Here is a 16,049-nt window from a genome sequence, read left to right on the forward strand (position 1 = left end):
TGGAAAATGTTGCTCTTGGTTCACACATGAAATGATGGTTTCTCTAGGGCCTCAGGAGATGTGGGTCAGTTGACAGTTGTATTTTTTTTTTTTCTAACATCAGGGATGGCATCTTCCTGCCTCAGATGGGATCCTGTAGCAGCTATGACTTACAGGATTTGGAAGTTTATTGGTATACAGTTTTAAAAAGCACTATTAAACACATTGAGTTGGGCTGGGAAAAAGTAATTTAGAAAGAATTCTATTTGTTGCTTTGAAGCAAAGCAGAATGGTGTGGTGATTACATTGGGGGTCCTGTAGCCAGACTTCTGGGGGACTTTGGCAAGTTAGGAAAACGTGTGATGATTATGTTTCCACTTCTGTGACATGAGATAATAAGAGCTCCCATCTGAGGGTAGTTGGGAGGAGGCTTTGAGGAGCTGTATGCCAACAGAATCATGCATGGCTCAGGGTAGGTCTGAAGTGAATATCTGATCTCATGACTCTCTTCCTTTTAAGAGCAACCACCTGGCTCACTTGCACTTCTCCCTTCTTCCAATTTTCTCACCTCATATCAGACACCTATTTGCAAGCCAGGGCCCCATTTGTCCCCTGCATCTGCAGTCCCTTCAGACAGGGCTCTCAAACCATTGTGCCTCCAGAGCTTTGTTAAAGAAATTGAGTTAATAGTCATCCCTGAGGTCTTCCTTCCCCCTGCCCCCACCCCAACAACTTTTCTGCTAGGTTTGGATTTGTTTTTTTTTTTTTTTTTTTGCCTCCCCAGTCCCTGTCTCTCAGCAGGGGGTCCTGGAATACCTTTTCATATCTGATGGTGGTGGTTGTCTCCCCACAGAGGCTGAGAGTGGGTCACAGCCTTTCCCACACCACATTATGGAGAAGATAAGGCCTTTGATTGGTGGGGTCCAAACCAGTACCCCTTCTCTTCATGTCCCAACATTAAGTTTTCCTACAGGTTTTTTTGCAGGAGTTAGAACTGCTACTTTTCTGGTCTTGACTCAGTATGTGTTCCTTATCCAAGGTAGTGGTAGAGGGCCAGCTGGGAGAGACCCACAGAGCAAAGTAAAAGAGAGCTTAGTGGGGAAACCACCTAAGCATTCATTGATGGATGAACATTGCTAGAGGTGGGGAGGTGGGGTGGGCGAAATAGGCAAAGGGGGTCAAAAGGTACAAATGTACAGTTATAATATAAATAAGTCTTGAGGGTGTATGTGCAGCATGGTGACTGTTGTTAACAACACCGTATTGCATATTTGAAAGCTGCTGTGAAAGGAAATTTAAAAAATTCACATCACAAGGAAAAAAAAAGTGTAACTATGTGTGCTTATGGATGTTATTGTGGTGATCATTTCATAAGATTACACACATATCAAATCATTTTGTTGTACTCCTTAAACTAATACAATATCATGTGTCAATCATATCTCAATAAAAAAACTAGAAAAAGAAATTTATGCATAGCATAAGAGAAAGTATATACATAGTATATTTAGAAGAGATCAACTCTAGGCTACAATCAATATAGACTGATTTATAGCTCTACATAAAATACACATACTAAGTTTCTTACCGAAAGCATTAAGGTCAGAATAGTAACAATAGCTACTAACACTGAGTGTTATGTGCTCTGTGATGTTTCCAGCATGCAGTGTTTTCAGCATTTGGATTAGACTCATTTAATTAAGAAAGAGAGAGAGAGAGAGAGAGGGAGCGCACCCACGCCAGCCTAATGGTGCTGAGGAATTAAAACTTTATTTTTCCATAGGTCCAGACCTGGGTGATGACAATTGATGGGGCGGATACTGCAAGTTCTAGAAGACAGGAGGTGGGTGGGCCTTCAGGCTGGTCCTGGAGAACAGATAGGAGGAGCCACCCCGGGAAGTTTAGCGGCTTCCTGGACATCTCCACTGGCCAAGCGCTCGGAGACTGGGGTATCTGGAAAGAACACACTGGGCTGAGATGGTCCTTGGATTCTTCCCCTCAGAGCGCTTGTCTCGGCTTCAGGATCCCAGGTCAGCAGCCGCCCCCAGAGCCATGGCCACACCCGGAGCCAGCATGGCTGCCCAGACTGCAGCCCACCACCACCTTCACAGGAGTCGGAGCTGTGTCGCCGGCATCCATGGCGCCTACGGTGGTCCAGGCAGCAGCCGCCCCGGAGCTGGGATCACAGCCGCCCCCGGAGACTGGAGCACAGCTGCGGCAGGGGGGCTGGGGGTGAGCACTGTGCTGAGATCTTGGCGGGGGGTACTTGGGAGGGGGCCGGCACTGCTGCTGGCTGTTCCCGCAGGACATCGCAGCTGGAGGGCAAGTAGACTGGGAAAATAAATAAATAAATAAATAATAAATAGTGCAAACTCTAGGCCAGTGTATCCTCTGTGTACAGTTTTATGAAGCCCCTGCTCCTAATACCAGCTGCTTCCTGAGCTCTGGACGTTCAGGAGGAGAATGGAAACCGACGTCGAGTTAACTGACCTAGGAAGACATTCCCCTCACTTTGCCCTCCTTCTAAAACAATGTTGATATCTTCTTACTGGGCTCCAAGTCTGACTGGCTTTCTAGAAGCTTGGAGGCAGACACACCCAATGAGGTGATAACTCCTGAAGAATGTCTCTTGGCAGGAGCACATCTTTCAGGATTAAGGATGGATGGGCTGCTGGGAGCTAGGGTGTGGGTGCATCACTGACCCTGATGCATCTCACAAAGGTTCCTGGTTTACTGTCCCCAGCCCGTTCTTCTGCTGCCCTCCAAGATCTTCTCGCTGCCTCCACAGACATCTCTGCTTCCCTCTTTCCCATTAAGATCTGGGCTTGTCTTCCCAGCGCTCCTACCTGAGGGGACACTCATGGGATTCAGAAAAGATAGGATGAGGCTGTTGCTGAGGAGGCTGTGGATGAGGAGCCCAGGGCAGGAGCGCTTTCATCCAGTGTCATGTTCATGATGCAGGGCCCGAGCACGCTGCCACTTTCACAACCAAGGGAGGTGACTGCCGGAGTCCAGCTCCAGCAGGTCCAGGGGTTCCCGAAGAAAGAACGGGCGTCGGTGAAAATAAAATAAAACTAAAATAAAAAACTGGAAAATAAAAAACTAAAATAAAAAAACTAAAACTAAAATAAAAATGGACACAGACAACAGCAGCGTGTTGAACTGGCCCATTTATTGTAGCAAACGTGGCATTATATATGCTAGTGATTTCCTTGTAGCATACGTCATCTATGTTTTTCTAACATTACCTAATTTTGAAAATGTTCCTATGTGTAAACGACCTTTAAGAAATAACATGGTGATTTTCCCCTAACTTTCCTGCCTACCTTTTGATTATAGATTAATTTCTTACATTATTCCATTATGCATCTACATTTATCTATAATCTACAAAGCATTTGCTTTGCTGTTCTTGTGAAAGGCCCTCCATTTCCTAACACCTCAAGTGGAACAGTTACAGGGGCATGATCTCCTAACCACATGAGGCCAGAAGAACAATGTGTTTGCCTTGGTCCAAGGTGCCAGAAAGGGGCTGAGAAAACCTTAGAAACCCATGCCTCATACATTCTCAGAGAGACAATGCACTTAGTAACCAATGAACCATTCTGTAGCTAAACTGACTAGGTTCAGTCATCTTCTGGAATGCCTCCAGGGGCCAGGTGGGCCTAAGGGTTGAAGTCACCTGTGCCCAGAGATACACTCCTTAGTTGCCAGAGTGAGGCTTTCAAAATCCACATGTCTCTACTATACAGGCCCTCTTTGCTGGCAAAGGTATGAGGCTATCCTTCCTATAAGTAGAAGAGTCTCCTTAGGGGATGGCAAGGGCTAAACGTAAGGCTGCACAATTTCTTGCGGAACCTTATTTTCTTCCCTAATGGTTTTTTTCCCAGGGGGCCTGCTGAGGGCAATTCCCCAACAGACAATACCCCAAGTAGTTTTAAGGCCAAGTTACCTAAAAGTGGGAGTACAAGAAGCTTCACTGTCGGTGGGCCGCCCTGCAGTCACCAAGCCATCCAAAGCCCGGGCCCTGCCACTCAGGCTGGGTAGCTCGACTTCCAGCTGGTGACGGCCTGGCACCCTCATATCCTAGTCTCCGGCTGCTTCCTGCATGCTTGCCAAGATGTCTGGCAAGAGGGAACCAGGAACTCCTGATGACTGCTTCCCAGATGTGTTGGGGACCATTTCTTTTTCACTCATGTGTTCAGCTCAGATGCCTTCACTTCAGCTCTGCCCCTTGCATTTTTGCTGGGTAGAGATGCACATGGCACATTTCCTGACCTTTAGCATTTCAAGTTTAACTGGACAGACCTCAGAGAAGCAAACATGTCAGTGTGCTACCATGTGATTTGTCCTGTGATACAAATGTCTCCAAACAACTCTGTCTTTTGGACACCAGTTTTCAAGGGTACTGATTTTTTCAGATAAAACCGGCCCCTGACTTCTGGAGATGTTGGGTGACCTGAGAGCACTGGACCCTGGGAGTGACGCATGTTGGGAAATGGGTGGAGGATGGGATCAGGCCCCATCTGGGACAGGTGGGCCCCTCAGAGAATGGAGGGAGGGAGGATTATATAAATAAGCAGACAAAATATTAAGAGGACCTACAAAGTTGAGATCACAAGACTTATACTTAGTATGATAAAAATCCAATTTATCTATGTTAGTTTCCTGTGGGATGTAATAATATTGATAATGAAAAATGAAATTATCTACCAGCGTGAAATATTTAATGTAACTGATGGGAGTCATAAAGATGATTTGTTCAATATGTTGTGGCTGGATGATGTGCCCAGATGGCACATGATAATAATGATAATAATGATAATAATATCATTATTATATCAATATAATAATAATGATAATAATGATAATAATGATGGGCTGGATGATGGTGGTGACATTGTATGCATTACATTTCATAGAACAGATCTGATCATTTCTAAAGTTTGTGTGTAGTTATGTTTAATAAAATTTGAGGGGCACCTGGGTGGCTCAGTCAGTTAATCATACTACTCTTGATTTCGGCTAAGGTCATGATCTCAAGGTTCACAAGATCCAGCCCTGTGTCAGGCTCTGGGCTGTCAGTGGGGTGATGCTTGGGATTCTCTCTCTCCCTCTCTGCCCCTCCCTCACTTGCACTCTCCCTCTTTCTCTCTCTCAAAATAAATAAATAAACTTAAAAAGATAAAATAAAATTTTAATCCTATTTCCCATTGAATTCTATCACAGTACTAAAGACAAATTCCCATTGATCTCATCTTGTAATTACTGCATTTTGCTATTTGTATCTAAAAGATTACATTTAGAACAACAGAACATTAATTATTAATATCTAATTTTAATAATTAATGTTTAACATTAATTAAATTATGTGGCAATTATAAATAAAATATTTTTATGGTCAGTATATATGATTCTTTTCTGTACTTCATGGTTTTATTGCTTTTATATATAAAATTCCTTATAAGGGTATGCATTTTACAACTTAACCACTTTTGACCATGGGGGTTCCATGGTTATTTTGAGATACCTGTAGGAGAATGAGTTGCACAACGAATGGTGGCTGGGGATGGAGGAAGGGGAAAAGGGTTGGAGCTGCCTTGGCCATCCTCTATGCTATTCTTCTGTCTCCAGAAGGAGTCTCTTGCTGAGGGGATATTTGTAGGCTTAGCCCTAGGACTATATTAGAGTGTCCATTTCCATCACATTTCTGAGGACTGCACCAATTAATAATACATTGGAAGGAATTGCTCATGAAAGGTAAAATGAGTACTTTCTCATACCAGTCTGGGTGATAAAGCTAAAGAGGTTCATACAGTGCTGAAAATCTCACGGCTATTTCTTCCAGTTTCACTGGTGATGGAGGCCCCAAGAATGCCAGACAGGAAGAGGGCAATTCTGACTACGATATGTACCAGGGAATTCTGAACTTTCTAAAGAGTCCACCCTGGTCTCTGTTCTGTGGCTGTCGATGGAGACAGTCCTATCTTTCCTCTCAGAGGTCCTGTATTTTCCCTGAACCCCCTCCCTTTCCTAACTGCTACCATGAACCCTGATATGAAATGCCTTCTTCTTTAAGTCATTCATTCATTCTTGTATTCTTTTACTTAGTGAAATTCTGTTGAACATCATTAATATTCCTCACCCAAAGACCACCTGTACTGGAACATAACTATAGTAAAACAAAGTTGTGTTGGTTGGATTGTTGCAATAAAGGAGATAGTACACCATGCGGAAGACATTAAGGGGAGCTTGTTATAGGATTTGGACTTGAGTTAGGTAATTTTGGGGAAGGTTCAAGGAAGTGAAGTTTTGCTCTGGCTTGGGTACTGTCAGAAATCAGAAGCATTTCTATTATACGGTATCTTGATAATTTTTAACTAGAAGCAGGAGGAATGGGGCAAAGCTAAAGACGTAATTGGTTAAGAAGTAGCAATTCCTTAGTTGGCTGAGCAAAGGGGACGTTGGTCATTTTTGTGGCTTGGACAATGATCTTATTTTGTTGGTGCTCAGGGTCTTGTTTTTGCCTTGCTTCCTCATAATCTCAGACTTAGCTTGTCTGAGGTTGGAATACCATGAACTTGTTTGTATTTAACTGGTGAACATGTAACCTAGCTACTAGATCTAAGGTAGCTTGTTGCCAACAATCTGGGACTGCTCTTTTCTCAGCAACAGTTATGGGTCCAGTGTCATGGCCAGTAGTGGGAATAGAGCAGTGAAAATGGGAGGGGGTATGGTGTCTTTCTTCAGGGAACATTCAGTATAGCCAATTGAACAAACATAGGAGTATTCATTACACCAATGATACATAGTACCCAATCAGGAGTGAAGTGCCGTGGGGCACAGAAGCAAGCCTTGTCCTTAACACAGCAGCAGCCAGAATGCCATCCTCCCCCCACACTGTGGGTTGCAGCCCTGAGTTACTGGTGAAGGGGGGGATGGGTGGAAAGTAAGGGAGTGGGGTGGGATAGTGGAGGAGAGAAGAGTGAGCAATTTGTGAAAAAGTAACACAAATCACATACTATGAAGAGTTTCAAAGGGTTAAAGCTTCCTTGTAAATAACTGTTGATGGTCAGCTTTCCCTGTCTTTCATGAAACACCAATGGATGTCTGTTAGGCTCTTAGTCCCACCTCTGTCTGTCTTAGAAGGCTTCACACAAGACCCAGAGATGGAGCCCACTAATCTCACCTCCACTTTGATGAGTTGCTCCTGTATCTTATCCTTCCTTTTCCTCATGCGATCAGGTGCTCTGCAGGTCCCACATGCAGAGTGGCCATCCTGTGTTGACAGAGAACAGCTGTAAACCTACTCACTTCCCCCAGAGTGCCAGGACAACTCCCTGAGAATGTCTAATCCCAAGAGTCCCATCCTCAGAGCCTTAGATAAATTTCATGATTTAGTCATTACAATTGCTGTTATAGGAACATTTTATCAGGCAGTGTAGATCTCAGGTTTAGCTCCTTGGAGAGCATTTTGGACATTCCATATCAGCAGTCAAAGATGAATCAACAAATACAAAATCCTTCTTCTTTTGCTTATCTCACAGTTCCTTCTCCATTCTGTTCTGCCTCCTCCCACCCCATAACAAATATATTCCATGGCAAGCAGCTGAGTCATTCTTAAGAAAAATGGAAAGAGGTAGCCAGAAATTGCCACATACCTTCAGTATCAACTTGAAGGCATGTATCTCTAAGGCTCTTATGTAGACCCCAGTTTCCCTTTACAGCTGATACTACTGCAGTCCCCAGAGCTTAGGCTCAGCAGGAAGAGACTGTAGGTGGGTATTGAGCAGGATAGTTGAGTAGGCACTTTGGGGGGACACATGGGAGGGGCTTGATACTACTACTAGTTTTGCTTCCAGGACATGTTGGGGGAAGTTTAGCTGGACTCTATCTGGACAAAGCAAAAACACAAAGAATTATATGTGATTTTATCAACTTAAAAATGATTCTATTTACTTCAGAGCTTCTGGTTCTGAACCCAGCAGAGCTTAGGGAAAATTCCTGAGCAAAGAGGAGTAGAGAAATAGAAAGTAACTTGTGTTGAGGGATTCTGGTTCCAGAAGATTGATAAAATCTTGGAGCTCTTTCCCTGTTTTAGTTTGCAGGCAGAAAATGGGTGCTGGGATTGGGAAGGGGTGAGAGTGGAAAGTCCTACTTATGAGGCAGCTTCTTACACTTTCCATCCCCAGGCCCTTTGTGGCAGGTGTCAAGAGTTTTGAGAAGAGAGAGAATCCAATAACCCCCAAGACTGTTCAAATACCTATTCCTCAGTCTTCTTGTAGGTCTGCCTTCCTTGACTTTCATTAATTTATACATAAAAATTATTCATTCATTCTTTTTAAAAGATTTAAAAATCACATATATTGAGATAGTACACACTCTCCTGAGCAAAGGAGTTTCAAGAACAAAGAAGATGCTGTCCCCATCCTTAGGCTGGCAGCATAGTGAAGCTGAGAAGCAAGTAGTGAAATAAGCATGAGCCAACTGAGGGTGTTGTAATACACATGTGTGGGCAGTCCTCAGGCCTGAGGTCAGAGTTTTGGGGCATCAGTCCCCTGTTACTCTTCAGTGACTCTGAGTGAATGATGCCACCAGATGTCACCTCCTATCACTTGGGATGATTGATGATGAGTGGAGATGTAAAGCCTATAATCTGTCCATGCATAGAAAGCCCAGGTAGGGCAACTAGGAGGAATTCAGGGAACCCAAGAGACCTCCAGGTATCCATCAGGAGAAAGAGATAATGCTGGTGTGGAGGGGAGAAGGGGGCCTGGGGACTGCTGAAGGCATCTAAGACCTTGGGGGCAGAAATATATGCTCATTAAGAGCCTTTTTTTTAAAAAAAAATGTTTATTTATTTTTGAGATAGAGAGAGACAGAGCATGAACGGGGGAGGGCCAGAGAGGGAGACACGGAATCAGAAGCAGGCTCCAGGCTCCTGTCAGCAAAGAGCCCGACGCGGGGCTCAAACTCACAGACCATGAGATCATGACCTGAGCTGAAGTCGGAAGCTCAACAGACTGAGCCTCCCAGGTGTCCCTAAGAGCATTTATTTTGGAGAGAGACACTGCCAGTTTTGAATCCCTCCCTTCTCTTCATAACGGTGTTAAGGCAGGAGCATCAGAGGAAAGAAAAACTATTTATAAAGAGGTATGATGAACCAGAGCTGTTACAGGTAAATCTAGAGATGGGGATAAGAAATTGACAAGGGATGAGGTGACAAGTCTTGCAAATTACCACACATTTAAGGACCATTTTGTCAGTCTCTTAGTGACTATAGCATTGATTATAAGAGAGCCAGGAGTAGTAACTCAGAGAAGAGGGTGTTTCAAATTGGCCAGGGTGGCTAAGAGTTTAGACCATAAATGAATGATAATTGATGGGTGTGACAATAATGAGGCAGATAATGGTGATAATTGTGAATACCTGATGTAAAGTGGACAAAGGTTGTGGAAAGTTGTAGTCACCTGAGCTGTGTAGTATTTTTCTCATTGAATTTACTGTAATGATAGATATATTATTTCACCCTGAATCATAAGTTAAAAATCCTGAAGAATGGGACAAATCATTTACATTTCAGTATATCTTACAATGACAGATTTTGATAAAACACTACTACATATTAAGTATATCTGATTATCCTGATGCAGGAGAGGCCATTAGTGTGGACATCCTGTTTTAGATGCTCCCATATTTTGTAGCCAAGTAGGAAACTGAAGCACTTTCAAGATTCTTGTATCAGTGTAGGTTTTTACTGAGATTTGGAGACTGAATAAGAAAAAGTAGGAAAGAAACAAGGCCAACTTTCAAACAGACATTTCTCCATTGTTACCAGCACTATATCCCCTTGCCTTACTTTGCTCTTACCTTTGGTGTGGAAGCAAGCAGACATTAGATTTTTTTTTTGTCACCACCCAACTAACAATATCCAATTCTCGAAATTTTGCCTGTGTCTTCACTGGGTTTAGCAACCTTTTACTAGTGTCTATCCAATGTTCAAGTGTGAGAAGCCAACTGAATCTATATTCAGCCACCTTTGTCTAAATATGCTGCCTTGCAAGGAAATCAGAAGATACCTCCAACAGACCCACTGGAATGTAAACTTCTTGAGAGGAGGGGTTTTTGTCTGTCCAGTTCCTCACTGATTCAAGTACCTAGACTGATGCCACATAAATATGTGTTGAATGAATGAATGCTTGAACAAATGGCTATGGGGTTGGTCTGGGAAGTTGCCTCTCTATAACTATTGAGAACTCACTTGTCAGGGACAGCTTTTAGTGATGGAATCATAACAGAAAACTCCTGGCTTCTGTCTCAAATCTAAATTTTATTGGTTGATTCTGGTTCCACTTCTCCACACCTCTAAGTTCACCAAGAGGAGTTCTAGTGGCACATAACAAGCACTGCTAAGTCTCTGAACCTGTCTCTAGATATCCCTGGTAGATGACACTCAAAGTTGATGTCAGCCAGAACTGAGGCCACAGCAGCCCCCAGGGCAGGGTCGCTAGCAGGAAACTGGCAACAGGCTGGGCATGGAGGTAGACACTCTGGGGACATTGAGAGGCTGGCATTACTGCTGGTTTTGCTAGCAGGGCATCTCAGCAGGATCAAGGACCCTGGAGAGAATAAAGTAAAAGCAGGGTGTTGAAAAAAGTCTCTGGCCAATGTCTCTTCTCTGATGGGTTCCATGTTCTACTTGTGAACTAAGGAATGTGGAAAAGCGAAGAAAATGTATTTGGAGTTAATTCAGCCTGGAGAGATGTTTTTTTTTCCTCTTTAACCTCCTTCTATAAAAGAACACTGACTCTTTTCTAATTTGGCTCCCATGGTGTCTTGTCTCCATGTAATCATGGAGAAGAACAAACCCTTTTGGGTAAAGTTTCCTCCAGGATGTCTGGTGGGATGAGTTTATGTCTCAGAACATGTTTAGGAAGAGGATGGGTCTATAAACACCCATGGCATTTGCAAGTCACAGAAGCACTGAAATATCCCATAAACCTGCTCATTAACCCTTCACTATTCCTGCTGTCTCCATTCTGGACCCCCTTCTTCCCTCTCCTCTGATAGAGACCTGGGCCTGTCTTCCTAACTATCCTTGTTCAGGTCCTGCCCTAGCTGCATATTCAGATGGTTGGGTGAAAGACAGAGAAAGTTGATTCTAAGTAGGCTGTGGGACTGAGTTGTCCAGGACAAGAGCTCTTGGGTTAGTGTATTGTTGGGGAGGTTGGCAACACCAAAGTCTCCCAGCCCAGCTCCAGGTGCAAGATGATATATTTGACCAAAAAGAGTTAGGCAACCTTCCACTCATGCCTGCAGACATACTTAACAGAGGCCATGCCTCACATTCACACTTTGCAATGGGATGTAGAGTTGAGGATGATACATAACCTGGACAGATAGATAAATAAGGAGTCTGTTCCTTTGTTCAAATGCTGTAATGTAAACAAATAACTACAAAGTCAATTGTTCTTTGTGTGACCTCTATTTTTCCTGCATGTTCTCTGGAGAAATTGGACACCTATATGTAATCAGCACTTGCTCTTGGGGGTGGTGACTGAGCTGAGGGCCTGGATGTTTTGGATGAGCTGTGTGTGGAAAATGGATAGAGGGTGAAGCTAGAGGAAGTGGGGCTCCTGAGAAGAACTTCCTGACACCCAGGAAGTAGCATGGATTCCTTGGGCAGGGAGGAGTGGAACCACATCAGTGCTTGATTGGAGGGTAAATATAGAGAAGGAAACTACAATAGCTGAAGTGACAGAGTCACAATTAGCACATTACAAAGGGTGTGACATTTCTACCAAATCCCAGAGAATGTGTGCTCTTCATTCAAATACCATAAACATACAGTCACGAGTGGTTCATCTGCTTGAACTAATTAAGGGAGGTCTGCAAAGGTAAATAATGACAGATGGGTTTCATGGAAGTAGTTTTGTTGAGTGTGTTGCTGCTTATGAGGTCTGTGTGGTATTAGGCGCATTTCATGTAACAGAGTCAGCCTCGAGGTGTCCATGTTTTATGTATGATCAATTGATGCAAACTGAATGCTATTTCCCCTGTGAATTTCATTTTAATTTTAGAGATGAATTCCCCAACCAATGAATTTCTAATATTAGAATAAATATATTTTTCTATGTTTTTTTAATATAAATCAGAGTCAGTATTATAACCAAGCTTTATCCATATTTAAATTAAATTATGATATTCAATGCTTACTAAATACGTTAATTACAAGGGGGTACAATTTTCATCTACACATTCTGCCTGGCACTTGAGAATAGAGCAATGCTGTGACTTACTTCAAGTTGCCTATGGGAGCGTAAATGCACTGGGCCACAGGGAAGAAGGGTGGTCCTGGATATGGATGGGGGAGGGGAGGGTGTGGGCCTTTACGTCCCCACCAATCTTGTCCTGCCTCCAGTGTGTGGTCCTTGTCTCTTGCTGGGGGGTAATTTCAGAATCATTCCCAGAACAATGATTGAGTGGCCATTTTGCTCATATCATTGAGGGTTCTTTGAGTATATCCTGCACTGGAAAGAGGCACTTAAAGAAGATGGAATGAGCACTTTTTCATGGTAGCTGTAGTAGAGTGGCCATTTTTGCTTCTTGGGGGATAAGTTCTAAAGTTTCTGAACACCCTGGAACTGTGAATATGGAGCTTTCTCTCTTCATAAAATGCGGTAATGTTTGTGGGTCTTTCTGAAGCTCCACCCCAGATTGCATGGCTTGGGAGGTTCCATGTGCATCCTGGTGGTGTTGTTCATCAATCCCCTCCATGAGGAGTTCTGCCTTCTCAGTTCTTCCATTTCTCACCAGAGTGGGAGCTCCACAGGCCCTAAGGCTGAACATGTGTCGTGTGATGACATGACTGGGACACCACAGGCTGTCCACTTGCTTGCAAGCATGACGGGGACTCTCTGAGGGTCATTTCTACCAGGAATGTCATCCTTAGAGCTCTGGATTCCTGGAGTAGAACCCAGTGTGGCTGGATAAATTCTAGATGTTTCCATGGTTTGGTAGTGCTGATGGGATGATGGCATTAGGTGGGGGAGCAGTTTAGGTCTGGCTCCTTGGAGTGCATTTTTATCAGGCCACATACTTTATAAATACATGATGAATCAAACAATGAAAAACTTTTCTCCATTTATTGAAAAACACAGCCCCTTCTGAGCTTAGGGCCCTCCTGCAACCAAAACTTCAGCAAGGCCATGATAAACAGCTGAGTCATTCTTAGGAAAATGTCTGCCACCTGTTCTAATTTAAAGACATTTTCCTTTCTTTTCTTTTTGTTTTAAAGTTTATTTATTTTTGAAAGGAAGAGAGAGCACTAGCAGAGGAAAGGCAGAGAGAGAGAGAGAGAGAGAGAGAGAGAGAGAGAGAGAGAATGAGAATTCCAAGCAGGCTCAGAACTGTCAGCACAGATCTTGATGTGGGGCTCGATCTCGAGAACTGTGAGATCATGACCTGAGCTGAAATCCAGAGTCAGATGCTTAACTGACTGAGCCACCCAGGCACCCCAAGACATTTTCCCTTCTATTCTCTTCTGAATCCTAACCTCCCCTCAGATAATGTTTTTGCATTTTGAGATATATAGCACTTATATATGACCATGGAGAATGTTCCAGAATGATCCAAGACTTAGAAGGTATTTGGGTTTTTTTTGCTATGTCAGAGTTTGGCTAAAGTGCCAGACCCAGAAACAAAAGGATCTATACATAGTCATCATTGAAAGAAAGACTAGAGAGTCTCAGACTCATTCCCCCAGAATTTGTTCAGAAGATGCAGAGCTGTCCTGGCCCCTGCAGTTGCCCCACCAGCCTGGTCCAGGATGCATACCAGAGAGATGACAACTGCATCATGTTCTTCAGCTGTGGTTTTCCATCATCCAACAGAGGGGCAGGACTGTGCTGGGGAGGGGAGCATTTGATGTAGGGATTTTATGTAGAAGGCAGTGACTCAACGAAAGTAAAACTGTTTTCCTCTCAGAATTCACTGAGTTTAGATTGTTCTATAAAGCAAGTAGAAGGCCTTCTGATGATCTCTTTCCCAAGGTTTCTCTGAGGTCTCTCTCCCTTTCTACTATCAACTCATCAGTAACATAATCCCAAGGCTTGGGCCATGTTCCCTGAGCTGCATTCAGGACAGTGTTCCTTCTTGGTATTCTTTTTTTTTTTTTCCAACGTTTATTTATTTTTGGGACAGAGAGAGACAGAGCATGAACGGGGGAGGGGCAGAGAGAGAGGGAGACACAGAATTGGAAACAGGCTCCAGGCTCTGAGCCATCAGCCCAGAGCCTGATGCAGGGCTCGAACTCCCGGACTGCGAGATCGTGACCTGGCTGAAGTCGGACGCTTAACCGACTGCGCCACCCAGGCGCCCCCCTTCTTGGTATTCTTAATCATTACTCCAAGAAAACAGTGCTTCAGGGACAAAGATCCTGTGAAACGCTGCATAAGATATCAATCCTGAGAAGCTTTATGTCCTCAAACTTCACCTTGTCCCAGACCTCCACTCCTATGGCCACCTGCAGGTGATCAGGATTTCATCTCCTCCCTTCCAGAGCATTACTCCAGGCTCCAGCCTTCCCTGCGTGTTCATTTGGGGATCTGGGAGTGCTGATGAGTGAGTGAAATCACTGAACAGAGAGGGAGGGGGTTTTAGGTGCCCAGGATGGTAGAGGGAGGGCAGGTGGATGGAGTAGAAGGGAAGAGTCATTCACTCACAAAGGCACACACCTTTATCCCAGAAGGGGGAGCCATGTAGTTATAGAGGAAGATGGGCTTTGAAGATCAAAGAAGATGAGGTCCCTGGAGCAGCTTAGAACCTTTGATGAGGACTTCTTAGAAAATCAAGTCCCCTGAGATGGAGGTTTAGAGGGTATGAGCAGCCATGTGCTACTCACCTGCTATTTTCAGAATAGCCTGGAATCTCTCTGCCTCACCTCCTGCCAGATGCTTCCTTTGTATCTTGACTCCAGTTTTTCACCTGCCTTGCATTTTCTCACAACTTCTTGCACATCCTTATGGTGTGTAGGAGGATGGACACACCAAGGACCTGAAGAACATGTGCCTGTGCTGTGAGCAGAAGGGACATTTAATGATGGATCCTGGGTTCTCAGGGTCCTCCGATGCCCTGACCGAGGCACAGGCATCACAGGGAAGGGAGGAGCCCTCAGTGCTACTCCTTGTGGGCTTCTTTGCCTGATGATTGGGAGGAAAAGGGGAAAGGGAGCAGGAGGTTTTCTGATGGGAAGGATTCAGGAGTCCCCAAATTGTTCAAATTCCTGCTTTTTAAACTTTCTGTGAGTCTGTCATGTCTTATTTTTCTCTTACTCGTGCTATCCTTCTTTCTATCCTTTCTCCCCCCTTCCTCCTTCTTTAACATGTGTTGAGCTGATTCAGCTCCTTTTGATCTCCATCCTTGGATCCTCCATATCTTCCAAGATAGGTGCCAGGAGTTTTCCTGTGAGGAAAGTCACAGGACTCTTCAAATACCAGTGACTCATTTCCTGTAAGCTTGCCATTTTATTTTCCCATCCATCCATTTATCCATCCATCCATCCACTCAGTTATTCACACAGAATGTGTTGCCTTGGGGCACCTGGGTGGCTCAGTCAGTTAAGTGTCTAACTTCAGCTCAAGTAGTGATCTCATGGTAAGTGAGTTCAAGCCCCATGTGGGGTTCTGTGCTGACAGCTCAGAGCCTGCAGCCCACTTTAGATTCTGTGTCTCCCTCTCTCTCTCTGACCCTCCCCTGCGCACGTCTGTCTGTCTGTCTCTCTCTCAAAAATAAATAAACATTAAGAAAAATTAAAAGAAAAAAGGATGTGTTGCCTTGATACAGCGGCCCACCAAGCATTCTGCTGTACCCAAGGAGATTCAGAAGTGAATAAGATCTGGTCACTGTTCTTAAGTAACTAACACACTGTGTGAGCAGCGCAGATGGACAAGTAATAAAATAAGCTTGATCCAAGGGTTAGTGCTGTCATATATGTGTGTGGGGAGTCCTCAGGTCTCAGGACAGAGCCTTTGGGTGTCAGAACCCTTTGTCTGCAGTGACCCTGAGCAGTAG

At 44.1% G+C, this 16,049-nt stretch overlaps 1 pseudogene; it reads right to left on the reverse strand.

Annotated features, from left to right (window-relative positions):
* Window positions 1–1,730: 1,730 nt before the first annotated feature.
* Window positions 1,731–3,086, reverse strand: LOC122479648 (annotated as a pseudogene).
* Window positions 3,087–16,049: the final 12,963 nt, after the last annotated feature.

Source organism: Prionailurus bengalensis, chromosome C1 (assembly GCF_016509475.1).
Source record: "Prionailurus bengalensis isolate Pbe53 chromosome C1, Fcat_Pben_1.1_paternal_pri, whole genome shotgun sequence".
Taxonomy (NCBI): Eukaryota; Metazoa; Chordata; class Mammalia; order Carnivora; family Felidae; genus Prionailurus; species Prionailurus bengalensis.